The following is a 16,804-nucleotide window of genomic DNA, read 5'->3' on the forward strand; positions in this document are numbered from 1 at the left end:
TTGATCTTTCTTTTCATTTACATTTTGGATGAGCTTGAATAGATGAAAACCCAGAGGGTAATCAAGACAGATTTGCTGATGGTAAAGTTAAATTGGGATTAGGTTGGGGCTTCCTGTTGTTGCAACCCCAAGTTAAACTAAACCAGCTAGTACAGAAAGAAAAGGTGGGATAGAGAGTAGAGACCAGGCAAGGATGGACAGAGGCCAATTCGGCTTTCTCTACTAATTTCACTGAGACCCAGGAGAACGGTGGTTAAAGCAGAAATGCAGGAAGAATGTGTTTGACCCAATGTCAAGGCATTGCAGTCCCCCTGTCCCCTAGCTGATGGTGTCAATATACAGCACGCTGTCAAAGTTCTCCATAGTCACCTATCTGTTCCTATCTTAGGGACAGACTATAAGCAAACTTTCATTTATATAACGGGGACCTAGGTCTTCTGAAATGACAACAGGGACGCTCTGTCAGAGGCAACCCTTGGTTCGCCAGTATTTGTTATGTTCATGGGGTTCCCTTATCTGGGGGAGCTTCTAAATACCCCCTTAATCAAATCAAGCTCTGTTTGCCTTAATGGACTGGTTTCAGTCAGCTGCCTTTGAAAAATTCCCCCGAACAGAGAGAGTTGTCTCTACTGTCTACCGGATTGGATTGAAGAAAGCCTTGGAGATTAAGTAACACACACTCCCGGGAGTCCTTTGAACTATGGAACTTTCCCAGAGAAGGTTCCATAATGGAGGACCCAGCTTAATGAATAGATTGATCCCTTGAGGAATTCCTGGTATGATGACACTACTGGGAAGTGATGCAAGATAGGAGATAGGGACTAGTTAGAGAAAATGCTCACTGGGGCATGTCTCAGGCATACTATAGCATACTCTGGCCTCTTCCTGGATCCTCTTTCTCTTTGATTCTTGTCTGCTACACGACGTTCTGCTGGGCCACACGACGTTCTGCTGTGCCACACCTCTTCTGCCAGGATCAACTCAACACAATGACACTGAGTGGGTGATTATTTCTTCCCTTTGACTTGTTTACATCAAACATTCTGTCTCAGCAAAAAGAAAATATAATTCACACAGACAGCAATCCAGTCATCTGGCATTGGTTCCTCTCCTCTTAGGTGACTTATGCACCTATTAGACTACAGGCAAATGGGGATCTTGAAGGCAGATAGTATGGTGTGAACAATGAACCCTGGACCAGACTTGCCTGCCTCTCCAGTGAACATACTTGGGCTCGATTCCTTTACCTCTTTCACTTGAAAAGGTAGAATTGTCTATAATAACAATAGCCATAATATGAAACTCATAGACTATAATGAATATGAAGTGAGATAACCCCATGATGCCAGAAATGATGGGCCAAGTACATGTTATGTGCACAATAAATGCCTTTTAAAATCACCTGTCTTTCCATCTGAGCTAGGCTAGTAACTTCTTTAAATAAGTTTGCTTTTTAATATCTGGAAAATAGACAAGTTCCAAATCTAGGAGCTCACTTAATAATCATTTCTCTCTATAAATAGACCTTATGTTCTAAAGCAACAGGAATTTGCTAATTTTGGAGAAATACTTCTCAGTGCATAGGAGAAAAGCAAATGAAGGAGGGCTACTCTTCAAATAAGTTGAGGCATTTTATTTAGGACTGAGGATTAATTGTTTTAATTAACACACTGCTAAAAAGCAGTTTAACTTCTCTCTCAGGAAGGACAAGTTACACAAAGGGGTCATTTCAGAGCTGAAACTAATTAACTGCTGGCTGTTACTTTCTACATAGGTGCCAAATCTTGGTGGCCTTCTCTGCCTACTCTTTAATCTCCTACATCCTCCCATTTCTTTCTGTGGGCGCCTAGGATCTATCAGCGTGAGAATGCCAAGGCTGAAGAACCGTCTCAACTCCAGACATCACTGAGACCTTGAACTTGTTTGCACTGGGGCCTGTGTAAATCTTATGCTTTTGGGTTTCTATACACTGATTTTTCCTCTCTTGAAAGTGGTAGTTTTGAAGATTGACTTATAAATGGAAAAAGTAAAGAAAATAGGGACATGAAAATAAATAATAATAATAATAACAATAATATAGTAATAAAACAGCAGAAGAAATTGTCTTTATAATATTCATGCAGTGTTGTTTATCTTTGTCAGTCACTCACCCACTGGGTGAATAATTTATTCATCACTGTAATAATAAACCAGGCGCTAATCTGTGGGTGAATGCAGGCGTACATTGGGAATTAATATAAGGTTTCCTCACAATGTAAACTCCCCCAAAAGACATCTTTAGAATTGTAGCAATTCTTATGACTTAATAATTATTGTAGAAAATATAGAAGTGTCTAGGAATCTCCAACAAGGCAGAAGGTTAAGCCAAAGTGATAAAGATCTGGGAATTAATAATCCACTGCTTAAAGTAGATATAATGGTGTATGCCTGTTCTTCCAGGATCAGCAAAAACTAAACTGTGTTTGAGCTACATTGAAACCTAAGGCTTTGTATAACTCCAGGTAAAAACATTAAAGACAAAATAGACTCAATCATTAGAAAAGAAATCCAGCAACTCATTCTTCTCAAAATCTAATACATGAATCTCACCACGGGAAAACATCACATAGGTGAACCTTAAGAGGAATTCTACAGAATCACTAGCCTGCAAGGGAAGGACTCAGGACCAAGAAGAGCTAGTGTCTGAAGTGAGTGAAAACTATAAAGCACGACAACTTCCTGGTGTGCTCCTGGATTAGAGCAGGCTGGTGTGGGACATGTATGTGTGGGCCTCAAATCTGAATAGTTAGCTTGATAAAATACCTCCATCTTCCAAATGGTTGAGAGAAAACAAGTTGGGAAAGATAAACAGCAATTCATCTACTATTAACACAACCTTTTCTGTAATTTAACAATTGTATTTAAAGTTGCCCCCCAATGAATTTCAGATAATTTAATGTTCATACACACATGTTAGGCAAGCATGACAACAACTACACTACAGAAACTTAGCTATACATATAAATTTATGGAGCTGTGAGTGTGGGTATAGCTGATCAGACTGGATCCAGCTTTTCCGACTGTATACTTGCCTCTGGACACTACTATGTTGCCTCTCATTGTTAGGGTGTGCATGCTGGCAAAGAGGCCTGGGGGTTTTGTTTTTAAGTTATTAATTACATGTCTCCTGTGTTATACTGTAAGCTGTTCTGACAAAGATGATGTCCTCATCTTCGGAGCTCCTGTATCTGGCAGAGTATGCAACCTAATTCTAGTCATAGAGCTTCATAAGCAAATGACCAAAAATTTATATTGTTTCCTTTCTGGATACATTTTCTAGGCAAACAGGTTTGCTATTTAACCCTCATACATACACAAAAATAACAGTTTTAAATGCCTCCGGAATGGGAGGCAAAGAAAAAGAAATCATAGTATTTTGGTGCTACACAAATGCTTTTGCTACTGCTGCTCATGTCGTAATTCCCCAGGACTCATCACTTATGTCTTTAAAGAGGAGAGCTATGTTGCTTGCCTTTCATTCTTGTCAGCCTGACAGGTCAAAGAGCAGGATGAGTGGTACAGCTTGCTTCTACTTTTACTCTATTCAGTTTCCGTTTCTTACATGTGAGAATGATCAGGACATGATCACACTTTTCCGAGCCTTTCCCTCATATCAAAAACTCATTGTCTGAACTCGTCTGGCACTCACAATCAAATCCTCCCATTGCAATCTGGCCAAATGCTCACACTCAGCCTGTGTCAGTCTATGGGACAGAAACTGTCTTGCCAAACACCATTTTCAGATAGGTTCTTGTGAGAAGAGTGAGACAAAGGAGCTCAGTTTTAGCACAGACAAAAAGCCAAGACATACACTCTTCACAAAACTTCTAATTTTTAACTTCCTCTTCCTCATAGAGTGAATTCTAGAGGAATCCTTGCTTCCTTGGCTCCTTTCCCCAAATCTCGAATAGAAATCCCCAGTCACCAAGATGCACTGACAGAGATACCCTTCAATCTCTATATGTGTTTGCTTTATTACAATGACTGAAAATAGCAGTGTAGCCAAAGGAATTCCTGGCCATCTCTGGCTAAAGAACATTGGCACTTGATTCTGAGGAGTATTTGCTACAACCCCCCCCCACACACACACACATTCAGGCTACCAATATTTGGGAGGCCTTTAAGGGATACACACAGTAGGCATTTTTCAGGTTCTAATGTTTCGTTGAATCTAAAAATATTTACTACTCACATTCATTTATATTCCAAAATTATTACTGAGCATTTACTCCTTGCTCCGTGTTACAAATAAAGAGATCTGTGACACAATTCACTTTCTCAGTAAGTTCATTCTCTGGGATACAACACCAACACACAAAGCAAAATTTAGTAGCCAGAGCTGCAGTTCAGTGGTGGAATACAGACATTAGGTAAGCACCAGGCTCTAGGTCCTATTCTTGGCACCACACAAATAGAAATACAAATATAGTTTTTAAATGACAATACACTATGATAAGTTGGATAGCCAAAAAAATGAGATAATGTTGAAAATGGCCATGAATGTTACAAGGTGGAACTTAAAACAGTTTATTAATGAAGAGTTACTTAACTGATCCTGTAAGATCATTTATAATGCAAGAAAGAATGCATTTATAATGGAAGAAAGAATATTGTAGACAGAAAAGGGTCACAAAATGAGGTACTTGAGAAATGTCTGGATTGCAAGGCATGAAAACATAGAAATCAAAGAGCCCCCTCCCCCTTACAAACTTATGGGAGACTAGGTGGCCTAAATCTTGCAAGGAACTCACCAGAATTCACAGGGGCAGGACAATCACACAAATAAATACAAGAACTGGCCCATGTACAAAGAGATTTTATTACTGTTTGTGAGATAACACTTACATACTTAAAAAAAGATAAAGAATATAAAATTATGACTCTCATAGTCTCTTAATCAATCTTAGAAATTTTATTCAAATCCTTGGCACAATGGGGCATGCCTGAAATGTCAAATGTTATCTTTCACCCCTTCCCTCATAGTTGACTTTGGACCAATAGGGAATGCAACTTAATGGGTAAACATCTTAGTTTCCTCAAGTATCCCAGACAATTCCGAGGCATACTTTACACAGTCGCTCAGAGAATGCCCAGAAAGACTGCCCAAAGTGCTAAACCTTCTTTCATTTGCACACCTCTGCAGAGTGTTCCTTTCCCATGCTTCCTGAGAGCATACTGCTTCTTCACACACACACACACACACACACACACACACACACACACACACACACACACACATTTTATTATTCACTTTACATTCCACTCACTGCCCCGTCCCAGTCACCCATTCCCACAATTCTTCCCCCCTGCTCCTTCTCTTTTCCTCTGAGTGGGTGATGGACCCCTGGGTATCCCTCCACCCTGGCACATCAAGTCTTTGTGAGGATAGGTGTATCATTTCCTAATGAGGCCAGACAAGACATTCCAGCTAGAAGAACACATTCCACAAAAAGGCAACAGCTTTTGGGATAGCCCCCGCTCCATTTGTCCAGGACCCACATGAAGACCAAGTTGCACTTTGCTACATATGTGCAGGAAGGCCTAGGTCCTGCCCATGTGTAGTCTTTGGTTGATATTGCCTCCTCTGATTAACCAAGTGTTCTCATATCTTTCACCAAGGTCTTTTTATTTCCAGACTCTAAAACTAAGACAAGTATTGATGTTATGCTTTGAATCCTTTAAGAATTGTGTTAATCTGTTTATTTGTATGCTCTGAATCTGAAATAGTCTCTAAAGGCTATATATTGAAGGCTTAGTTGGCAGCCCGTAGGCTGATTGAGAGGTCATGGATCTTGTCAGGTCTACTGGATGGAATTTAGGCCTCTGGAAACATGCCTTGGAGAAGTATGTTGTATGCTAGATCTTTCCTGCCTTCTAACTCCATGTCCTGGATGAGTGAGGGCCATTGTCATCTCAATGTAAGGTGACCTGCTCTTTTTTAGGGCCCAGATGTGGTTGTTATGTTCTTCCTTGACCTGCTGTGTTCACTAAGTTCTTAGGCCTGATTCTTTTCCTGTATATAGTTTTAATAAACATTTGTGCTTATATACTTCCAACTTATGTGCTTATACTCTGTCAAATTTATAGATGGTATGTTATTACTTTTAGGAACCATTTTTGACACGTGGTGAATTTTAATTGTACAATAAGATGTAGAGTAATTCTACCACTGCAATTGTACTCAAAACAAATAAGTGCTCCTCATAAAATGCATTCACCCAGGACAAGGGGCCAGCTACTCTTCCCAATATGAAGCAATTTAGACCTGGGCACAGCCTGATCTTCACAAGTCTGATGAGAATTCAAAAGAACGAAAATTTTATGAGAGTGTATATAGTACATGCTGTGTTTGTGAAGTTTCAGTGGGGACTCTGTTGGAAATTGAACTGGGTGCCTTTCCACTTACATTGTGCCAAAGAGCTTGTCTATATTTCCCTCTGTACCAAGACTTTGTGGGAGGCTGAACCAATACGTAGCAAATAATTAGTCAGTGTGAGGAAGGTTCAAGATGCACAGCATTGAGAAACTACCACGAAGTTTACTGATCATGGTTTTCTGGATTTTGATTTGTTTTGTCTTGATTTTTGAGACAGGGTTTCTCTGTGGAACAGTCCTGGCTCTCCTGGAGCTCACTTTGTAGGCCAGGCTGGCCTCAAACTCACAGTGATTTGCCTCCCAAGTGCTTTGTTTGGTTAAAGGCGCCACACTGAGCTTATTTTCTGTATTTATGGAAAGAATCACAAGATCTTCTACTGAAAAGATCTGAGAAACTTTCTGGAGAACTAAAAAAATGCACACATTTAAATTTTCTACCAAGAAAGGTACAGATGCTGAAGAGATGAACAGCATTAAAAAAGAAAGCCAAGAGCTTCACCCTGGGACAACAAGAGCAATGTCTCGAGTGTGTGTCAGGAATTGTCAAGACTCTACTCATGATGGGCTCAAAGACTTGTTTGCAAACAGGGTTCTGAGGTCCTCTACTTATACAAAGGTGTTAAGGGAATCATTTCTTGGGATTTGTTTCTAAAACTTAAGGTGGCAAGCTATCCTGGGCATGGCAGCCACGGTTTCAGAGGTTCCCGCACATACAGATGTGTCTGTGATAAGCCTTGACAACATCTACATGATTTTGCACGAGTGTAAAATACATAATAATTGTGAGGTTATGGAGTTTATGGAGATGTCTACCCAATTTTCATCAAAAAATCTGGAGCTGGGCATGGTGCTGCACATCTGTAGTCCTAGCACTCTAGAGGAAACTGCTCTAAAGCCAGCCTGTTTTGTATGGTAGGTTCCAGGTCAGTGAGGGCTATGTAACTAAACCCTGTCTTTAAAAAGTAGAAAGAAAAAGAATCCCCAGAAGCCTGTCAGTATGTGGCAGAGTTAGTCTCTGGGCACATAGCTCTTAAGATTGCAGAAAAAGGGAGCAGGGGGAAAAAGGAATAAGAGTTACATAGGCGAATGCCATCATTAAACAACTGAACTGAGAACGGGACCCCCGTTGAAGGAATCAAAGAAAGGACTGGAAGAGCTTGAAGGGGCTTGAGACCCCATATGAACAACAATGCCAACCAACCAGAGCTTCCAGGGACTAAGCCACTACCCAAAGACTATACATGGACTGACCCTGGGCTCCAACCTCATAGGTAGCAATGAATAACCTAGTAAGAGCACCAGTGGAAGGGGAAGCCCTGGGTCCTGCCAAGAATGAACCCCCAGTGAATGTGATTGTTGCGGGGAGGGTGGTAGTGGGGGGAGGATGGGGAGGGAAACACCCATATAGAAGGGGGGGAAGGGTTAGGGGAATGTTGGCCCGGAAACCGGGAAAGGGAATAACAATTGAAATGTAAATAAGAAATACTCAATTTAATAAAGATGAAAAAAAAGAGTTAAGCTAAAGGCACAAAGGAGGCCTCTAGGATGTTGGAATGGCAGGATCTTGAAGTATCTGCTAAGGGAAGCTGCAGGCAGTGAGCCATCTGGGCTAAAGCTGACAATGCTGTAAACAGGGCTGCCTTTGGAGAGCACATTACCCCAGCATGTGCTGCTAATACTGGACATAGAACCACAGAATGAAACATTTGCCTCACTGACTTTGGATGCTGCTCTGGTCCCATTCCCCTTTCCTGGACTTTAATGCATTCATTCTGGGATGTATACTCTGTGCCATTGTTCCTTGGGGGTTTATAGCTTTAAGAAGAACTTTAAAGGCATCCAGAGCTAAGAATTTACTCTCAGTGGAGTCTTGGATAATTTCGTTTTCTTCTTATTTACAAATTAGCCTACATTAATTATATAAAATAGTGAGTTTCATTATGATACTTTATACATATATCGTGTACTTTGACAACATTATTTGTCTTGAACTTTTAAGTCATGCTGGAACTATTAAGACTATTGGGATTCTTAGAGGTGAAATGGATGTATTTTGCATTGCACAATAGAAATGAACCTTTAGAGACCAGAGACAGAATGTTATAGTTTGCATCTTAAAATGTCTGCCCAAAGATTATATGTTATAGACATGTCCCCCAGCCTATGGCAATTTTGGGAGGTGGTAGGAACTTTTGGGGTGGTGTACTGTTAGAGGAAACAGAAACATTGAATGCATGGTTCTGAAGGATAGTTTGGGATTCTGATCCCTTTTTCTTTCTCTGCTCCTTGACTCTTGTGGTGTGGACAGCTTTGCTCTACCGTAGCTATCTGCTATGATGTGCTGGTTAGACACAATCACAAAATAATAGAACTAACAAGCCATGGGTTGAAATTATAAGTGAAAATAAACCTTACCAGTTGATTACCTCATATGGTTTGACACAGTAACTAAAGGTTACCTTTTCATGGTCTTGACCAGTTCTAATAACTACTGGGATAACCCATTGTTTTCTCCTCAGCACTCCCCTATAACACTGTTGTCAGTACCCTATCCTTAGGGACGTAACAGTCTAGCCTTAGAGTCCATATAATTCCAGCAAAGAGTTGGCAAGAAAGGACCATACCCCTATGCAAAGTTGCTGCCCTTTAGGCTCAACTAGTTAGATGATTGCTTTTCATCTTTTATTTAAAATTGTCATGCTTTGGTGACACTAAGTCCACTGTGAGTCACTGTGGCTTTCTAAATATGAATGCAACAGAGCTTGGTGAAAACATTCACAGAGCCATCGGTCATTTGAGGCTCTCTTCAGAATGAGAACATTAGCACTGGGCCCTAGTACAAGTGTATTCATGTAAGCATCCAGGTCATGGATCTATTGAAACTGGAGACAAACACTCAAGCCTATTTCTCCAAAGCAAATATTAATGAGCCGGATACCTATTCTTGTCTCAGTTCTCGTTCTAATTATCAGCTGCTTACATCAGTAAACTTGTATTTAGAGTCACACCTGTTGCAAAGAGGATCATGTCACTGTGTGCCCATAATAGCTGTTGAAATCTTTAGGAGCAGACTGAATTTGACATTGAATCTATTCTTGTTACAACATTGACTGGAAAAAAAATCTTTTTAGCAAAGTATGGGTGAAAAGTAAAATTTAAAGGAAAAAATTTAAATTAGAAAGATGAAAGAGAAACAAAGAAATTAGAACATTATATATATGTATATATACACACATATATATATATAATGATTAGTTCAATCTGGTAATGATTTTAAGGATATATATTTTATGAAAAGAGTTTGTTAAATTTAAAGGTTATAAAAACATGTAAAAATTCACAATAAGAGGGCTGGAGAGATGAATCGGTCATTAAGAGCGCTGGTTGCGGGGCTGGGGATTTAGCTCAGTGGTAGAGCGTTTACCTAGGAAGCGCAAGGCCCTGGGTTCGGTCCCCAGCTCCGAAAAAAAAAAAAAAAAAAGAGCGCTGGTTGCTTTTCCGGAGGTTCCTGATTCTATTCCCAGAAACCATATGGTGGCTCACAATCATCTATAATCTGAAATCCTTTTCTGCCATGCAGGCATATATGCAAATAGAGCACTCATATATATGTAAATTAATCTTTTTAAAAAATTTAGTTAAAAATTCACAATGGTAGTAGTGATTAAATGGATACATTTATATAATTATCAAAGACATGTCAACTTTACACTTTAAACATTGATTTTTGTAAATTACAGTATAATGAAGCTGATTAAAATAGTAACATTCATATGTACAAGTAATAATGATTTAGAGAATGTAACAGAAGTAATTATCCTATTTCAAAGTAATAAGATGTTAGAATATATAACAGAAGGAAAGACTCCTTAATTAAATAAACAATAAACTAAACCAAAGGAAAAACAATGCTCATTTGAAAACATATTTCAAACATGTCCAAAAGTTATATGAGAACACTTCTGAGATAACAAATCCAGATGAACAAATGGAAAGACGAATTACTCTCAGCAACTGTCTGCTTTAAAGCTCATTAGTTTTATTTATTTATTTTTACTCTAAAAGCAGGCAATACTTCTTTGCATCAAATAGATTAACTTTTTGGATGGACTGAATGCTAAAGAATGGCTTTCGAGACAAAGGCTCAAGAAGATAGGGGGGAAAGCAGATTGATGATTCAGACAGACTTCTCTTGTAAAGTGGGTTCAGAGATATAAAACGACAGAAGAGCATCCGATGGATCGACAGCTGATTACCTCAGAAATATAAAACGACAGAAGAGCATCCGATGGATCGACAGCTGATTACCTCAGAAATATAAAACGACAGAAGAGCATCCGATGGATCGACAGCTGATTACCTCAGGTTCCTGTTAGAGGAATTAGAGGATGGACGAGGACATTTCATTTTAATGCCGATTGGTCTGCTATGAGAATTTGCCTAAAGGGCAGGTTCCTGACATCTCCAAAGGTCAGATAACAACTTGCTTGTGATTTAAAAATGTGGACCCTTCTAATATTTTGACTTTTAGTCTGGTCTGCCCTGGCTCAATGGAAGGGCTTAGTCCATAACAGCAGCCTGTAGAATTTGTATTTAGTACCACATTCTAAGTCTGAAGGGTTCATCATCAGTGAAGTATCAACTCTTAAATTGCTTGATATTTGCATATTGAATAATAACATGGAGGAGATACTTTAATCTTTTAATTTAGTTTGTCATAATAATTGTTCAATTTATATTACTGTTAATATTGGGGGATAAAAGTATTACAATCCTACTAAAAGTGTTTTTATTCAGAAGAGAAGAATTCGGAAGAATGCACGAATAACTTAACATTATCTGGGACTTGCTTTAAAAAGAATCCAGTTGCAGGGAGTAGGGAAGATGGTCAGATTATGGGTGAAATCAAGATGGTTATGGTTTACAGATTCTGAAACCAAGTGATGGGCCATGGGGCGTTATCTCATGTTTTAAATTGTTCTATTGAAAAGATAAATGATAAAAGTGTAATTATTTTAAAAAATAAGTCTATTCTAATTAAAATAATTATTTTCTGTTATTCCCTTTCCAGTGATTAGGCAAGCAAAGAAAGCCCCTTAACTATATATTAGTATATCCAAAAGCAAAAGCAGAAAGATACCATGGAGAGGAAGAAAGGAAAGAAGGAGGAAGGGAGGGGGAGAGGAGGGAAGCTGGGAGGTAGGGAGGGAAAAGAAGGAACAGAAGAAAGATTAAGCTACATATGCCTAATTATGGTTCAGAAATATTGCAGATATTATCTTGGCCATTTAGCTTCACAGTGCATGTGAGCCAGAGGTTATTTAATTAATTCAATAACATGAAATGTGCAAATAAAAGTTCTATGCATTTATTATACATATGTGTTTTGAAATATGTATATACTGCACAATGCCAAAAAAATCAACTAGCAACTATAGTTTTCTGGTTTTATTTCGACTTTGCATCATTTGACCAGTCTCCTCCAGTATAGTGACCCTAGCTCCTGACAACAATCACCCTGCCTTCTTTCTTTATTATGGGTGCTACTGGTTTAGAGTCTACATATTAGTGAAATCATGCAGTAGAGGAGTGCAGCTGTGTCCCAGATTGAAGAAAAAGGAGAAAGGGAGCCAAAATACAAGCCTTGGTTGTTCCCTGCCCTCTACCTATGGATACAATAGGAATTGGTGCCTCAATCTCTTGTTCCAATGACCTCCTCACCTTGACAGATTGCATGTGAGCACATGAATTGTATATCAAATTCCTGCAGCCAAGAAATTAGTTTTGCATTGCTTGGCCTACTGTTTTCTAAACATATGTGATGGAGGCATCCTATTATGAATACCCACTAGGATCTTGCCACGTCTGTGATAGGAAACATCATTCCCTGGACGGGTGTTCCTGGTCTGTATAAGAGGGATATGTGAGTATGAGATTGGGCAAACCAGTAAGCAGCTTTCCTCCATGGCTTTGGCTTTAAATTCCTGCCTGAGTTCCTGCATTGCCTTCCCACCATGATGGACTGTAACTTGTAAGGTGAAATAAACCCTGTCCTCCCCTAAGTTGCTCGTGGTCAGAGTGGCTTTTAGCCACAGCAACATGAAGGAAATTTAAGAGAATGCAAATAATTTGTCCCTCTGTATCTACACACATGTGCCCATCAGTTCATAATGAACTAGTAGGTTTAAATGCTTTCTTAGGGCATGTTTTTAATTGCTTTCTGTCTTCCAAACTCACACTCCTATCTCTGCTTCCCACATTTCATTTCATTCCTATACCAGGAAAGAAAAATAAGTAAATCTTTGCAACACCTGTCATTTTATTTTTCAGTTGAAGCAATCGAATTTATGCCACTACCTTAAATGTTCTGTCAGCGGGGCATTTATAGCTTTGAAGGAAAAACACTTAAGAAAATAGGTTTATTTATTTTTTTTATTCTCTCCTCCAATCGGAAAGCAAGAGAACTGAGGCCTCTGGGAACTAATTGCTGTTACCAGGGTGACCACCCAGTCTGATTTATCCAGCACTGAACTGTTTCTAGGGACTCAGAACTCCCTGTGCTAACCTGTCCCATTTGATGCCACGTGTTATTTGACAAAGGATGGAAGATACGTTCCCCTGTGGGTCAAAGGACAACATACATTTGCATTTATCTTCTGGCCCCTCCTACCCTTTTCATCATAGCGCTCGACTGTCATTCAGAGTCATCTCTTCCTTTATTACCTTTTCTTGCCTAGTCAAAGGATTGTTTCCGGTCAATGAAGTAGTTGGGGAGGGGCTTGCTTCTTTTTCAGTTTTACTTTTAACATCTCGGATTTTTGATCTAGCATTCCATGTCAATGAGAGGCATAAAGAATTGGAGAAAGAACCCTTGGGTAGTTTCCATCTGCATGAACCCCGATTAATGTTGGTGAGTATGCCGAGGAGAGGTACATATTGGGAAACATGGAGTCCACTGGGAGGCACTGAGCACAGCTTTGTTTAATAAGCTGTAAAGCAGCTGGCACCAAATTCACACTGTCCCTTATTGATTGATTCACTGGGTGAAACAAGCATGAAAACCAAAAAGCTTATTTTGAAGACACTAAAATAATTCCTTTAGTCGGCCCTCACTCTGAATCTATGTGTTTGTTTAGCTCTAAAAGCAGCAAGTACAAATGCTCTGAAGGGGCTTATTGCCAGGAGCCTAGCTACGTATATTAGTATGCAAAACCAACAGAGTTTATAGATTACAAGTTAGAATTCCTGTTAATAATTCCCTGAGCAGCAGCTTTCAAGTACGCCACAGAATAATGAGTTTTATTTTTCTGTTTCTAAGTGGCAGGATTCTTTTTACGACCCCGTATTTTTTATCTCCTGGCTTCAGTGGATCAGAAATCCTAGGCTTCTCTGTCTGAGTCATCTGGTTCAAGATCTCTTAAGGGCTGCAGGCAAGATGCAGACAATAAGTACAACTGTATCTCAAATATCTGCCTGAGAGTGATTGTTCACAAACACACTCAACTTCGGAGCCTCATAGGGTCCCCCTTAACTAGGGGCCATTCTCAATTTCCTGTCACCTGAGTCACCCCACATGGCAGCTTGCTCACTAAAACCAGAGAGATGACTTGCTAACAAGTCTAGCATAACTGACCAAGGAATTAAAATGTACAATATTTTATTTGTGAGGAGCAAATCACAGTGTCCAGCACACATTCATGAAGTAGGGATTATATATTTATATTTATATCAGTAGGCAGTGATCTTGGGGTCAAAAGTACAAACCTGTCTTCTACACAACCAATGGACCACTGAAAAGCTTACAGCAAATCAGTTGATAAGCCCTGTTTGGATTCTGAGCATTGCCACCTACAAGTTTATATATAGACTTCAAATGTCTTAACTTTTTAAACCTCCAGTTTCCTATGATGTTACATCATAGTGATGTTACTTTGCTTTCAAAATGGATTTGAAGGTTAAAATTACATTTCACATGGTATCTGGCACTTATTTGGTATAGCTGCCCAGAAGTTGAAACTAAGAGACAGGGAAATGAGTCAGGGAGTAGAGGATGAAACCAAGATAAGCAAGAGTGAGTCCTTGGCAGAGATTCTACACAAAGAAATCACTTCAGCCCCAACGGCTGCTTTCACACAGTGAATTAGTCTTTCAGCATTATCTACACAAAGGCTAGGATATGTGCTTCTGTATTCCTGTACAATCATCCAGGGAGTAGCACGGGAGGATGGAAACACCCAGCTGACCATTCTGACACTGCGGTCAAAGCTCTAAGGGCAGCAGCTTTCTCTCGAAGAATTCACCAAAGATATTTGCTCGACAATTTGAAGTATGCTGCAATTGATGGAGGGAGATCATAAAGAGAGAGTATGAAGAGGGATTCAAAGTAATCTTCATGGAGCAATGGTACTGTCTAACATATAGTCACATGTAGCTTCATAATGAAGATTTTGATAAGTCCTACACTATGGTGATCATCATAATGGGTCCCAGTACATGTCTATATGATATATATCTTACTGCTAACCATATGCTAATGTTTTAGTTAAGCATGAACTACCCTATGACAGTGGTACTATAGGAGTATAATGGAGCTACAAAATTCCTTGTAATGTTATAGGCTGCATGGCAGTGTATATACAGGGCTGTGCACTCTGGCAAATAAATTTAACTTCGTTGAAAAGGGAAGGAGAGAAAGTTTATTACAAAAGGTGGATGATTAAGAGAATCAGGAGTAGGGCATTTGCAAGGTTGAGATACAGACACAGATTCAGATGTTAGGAAGGCAGAAAGCTTAGAAATTTCCAATGTGTTAGCTATATGGAGAAGCAACAAAAAATGGGCTTTGGGCTTTAAGAAATGTGAAAACATATGAAAGGTAATAGTGAAATTACCATTGGGCCTGTTGAATTTGAGATGCTGTGGTATTAATTGGTAAGTCATATCTATTAGAAGTTGTGGATATGGGGCTTAAGATGCTAAGTGAATTAAGAGATGCGGACATTAATATCCTTATCAAGATGAGGGAGAGAAAGCAAGAGCCAAAGACAAAGTCCTGGCAAAATTGTAGGAGGAGGAGGAAGAAGGAAGTGAAGGCAGGGGTGTGTGAAGGACTGTTGAGAATAAAGACAGCAAAGAGGTTTCAGTGTTATGAAAGTCAGGGATGGGAAGGGTGAGGATAATATGCAAAGATTTCTGTGAGATGAATAGGTAAAAAAGGAACAACATTGGGAATGACAGTCTGTGGACAAGCACAGTGGGCAAGCCATCTGGGATATCAGTGAGTGACTTGAGTTTGGTGACAGGCAGGCCTGGTGTCTATATTTTCAAGAGATGACCAGTAAGAAAGCAATGGGAATTTCTTTCAAAAAGTTTGAGTACAGTTAGTTTTTCTGGCTTGTAGGAGGCAGGAGAAAGTTATTTTTAATACAAGGTAGACCCAAAAAAATATAAAGGGAAAGGCTGTCAAACTAGTGAAAATTAAAATTATAAATAGATAAAGCCAGTTCAAAAGTGTCACCGGAATAAAATGACATTAATATTTGAAATCTTCTTGCCTTTGTAGGTTCTAGTCAAGTAAGGAGATCCGTTTGTGGCAGCTCCGTGCCGTTGGTGTTGATGTTATTATTACCCCCTCACCCTTCCCTCTCAGCTTAGAAACTGTCAAATCGTGATTTAAATAGCATCTCTAGTAAAGTACTTAATTTCACATGAAGCTTGCCATTTGAGAAAGCAATATGCAAAAGATGACTAGATCAGGTTGCCTGACTAGAGCAAAAGCTCCCAAGTCCACCCACATACTCATCACTATGGAAGGGATCAGTCACCCCCAACAAAATGCCAGTTGCAGACATAATTGTTGGTTTCCATGGGAACTCAAATTTATATTGCACGCAGATAAAATAACTTGCAATTGGACTTCATGTGCCCAGTCTCCTCCTCAGATATTTAGAGGAAAAGATGAGGGAACAAGTTTGCTACTCAAAGGCTCCAGAAAGAAACCAAAATGGACGAATGCCCAAGTTACTTATTGAACTATCTTCATTTTCAATGCAGTTTTGGTTCTGTTTTCCGGATTCCTTTATTCAGACACTGGAGATTTAGATTCATAAAGCAGCCCTAGTGATGAAGTGAGTAAGGCTACATCTACGACATCACTAGTATTTTCCCTCAGTTTGTTGCAACTATAAAATTAAGACTCTTAGATACAGAAAGCCCTGCCTTGGTGCAGTCACCTTCCTGCTGTTAGATTTCTAAATTCTATCCTCGACATAGTCATATGGTACGCACATGGCATTTTCTCTTTTCCCCAATCTGTAGTTGACCTGAACAAAAAGTATCTAAGGACCAAACAGTGGAACAGAGATTGCAGCTCAAAGGCATCAGTGGAGAA

Source organism: Rattus norvegicus, chromosome X (assembly GCF_036323735.1).
Source record: "Rattus norvegicus strain BN/NHsdMcwi chromosome X, GRCr8, whole genome shotgun sequence".
Lineage (NCBI taxonomy): Eukaryota > Metazoa > Chordata > Mammalia > Rodentia > Muridae > Rattus > Rattus norvegicus.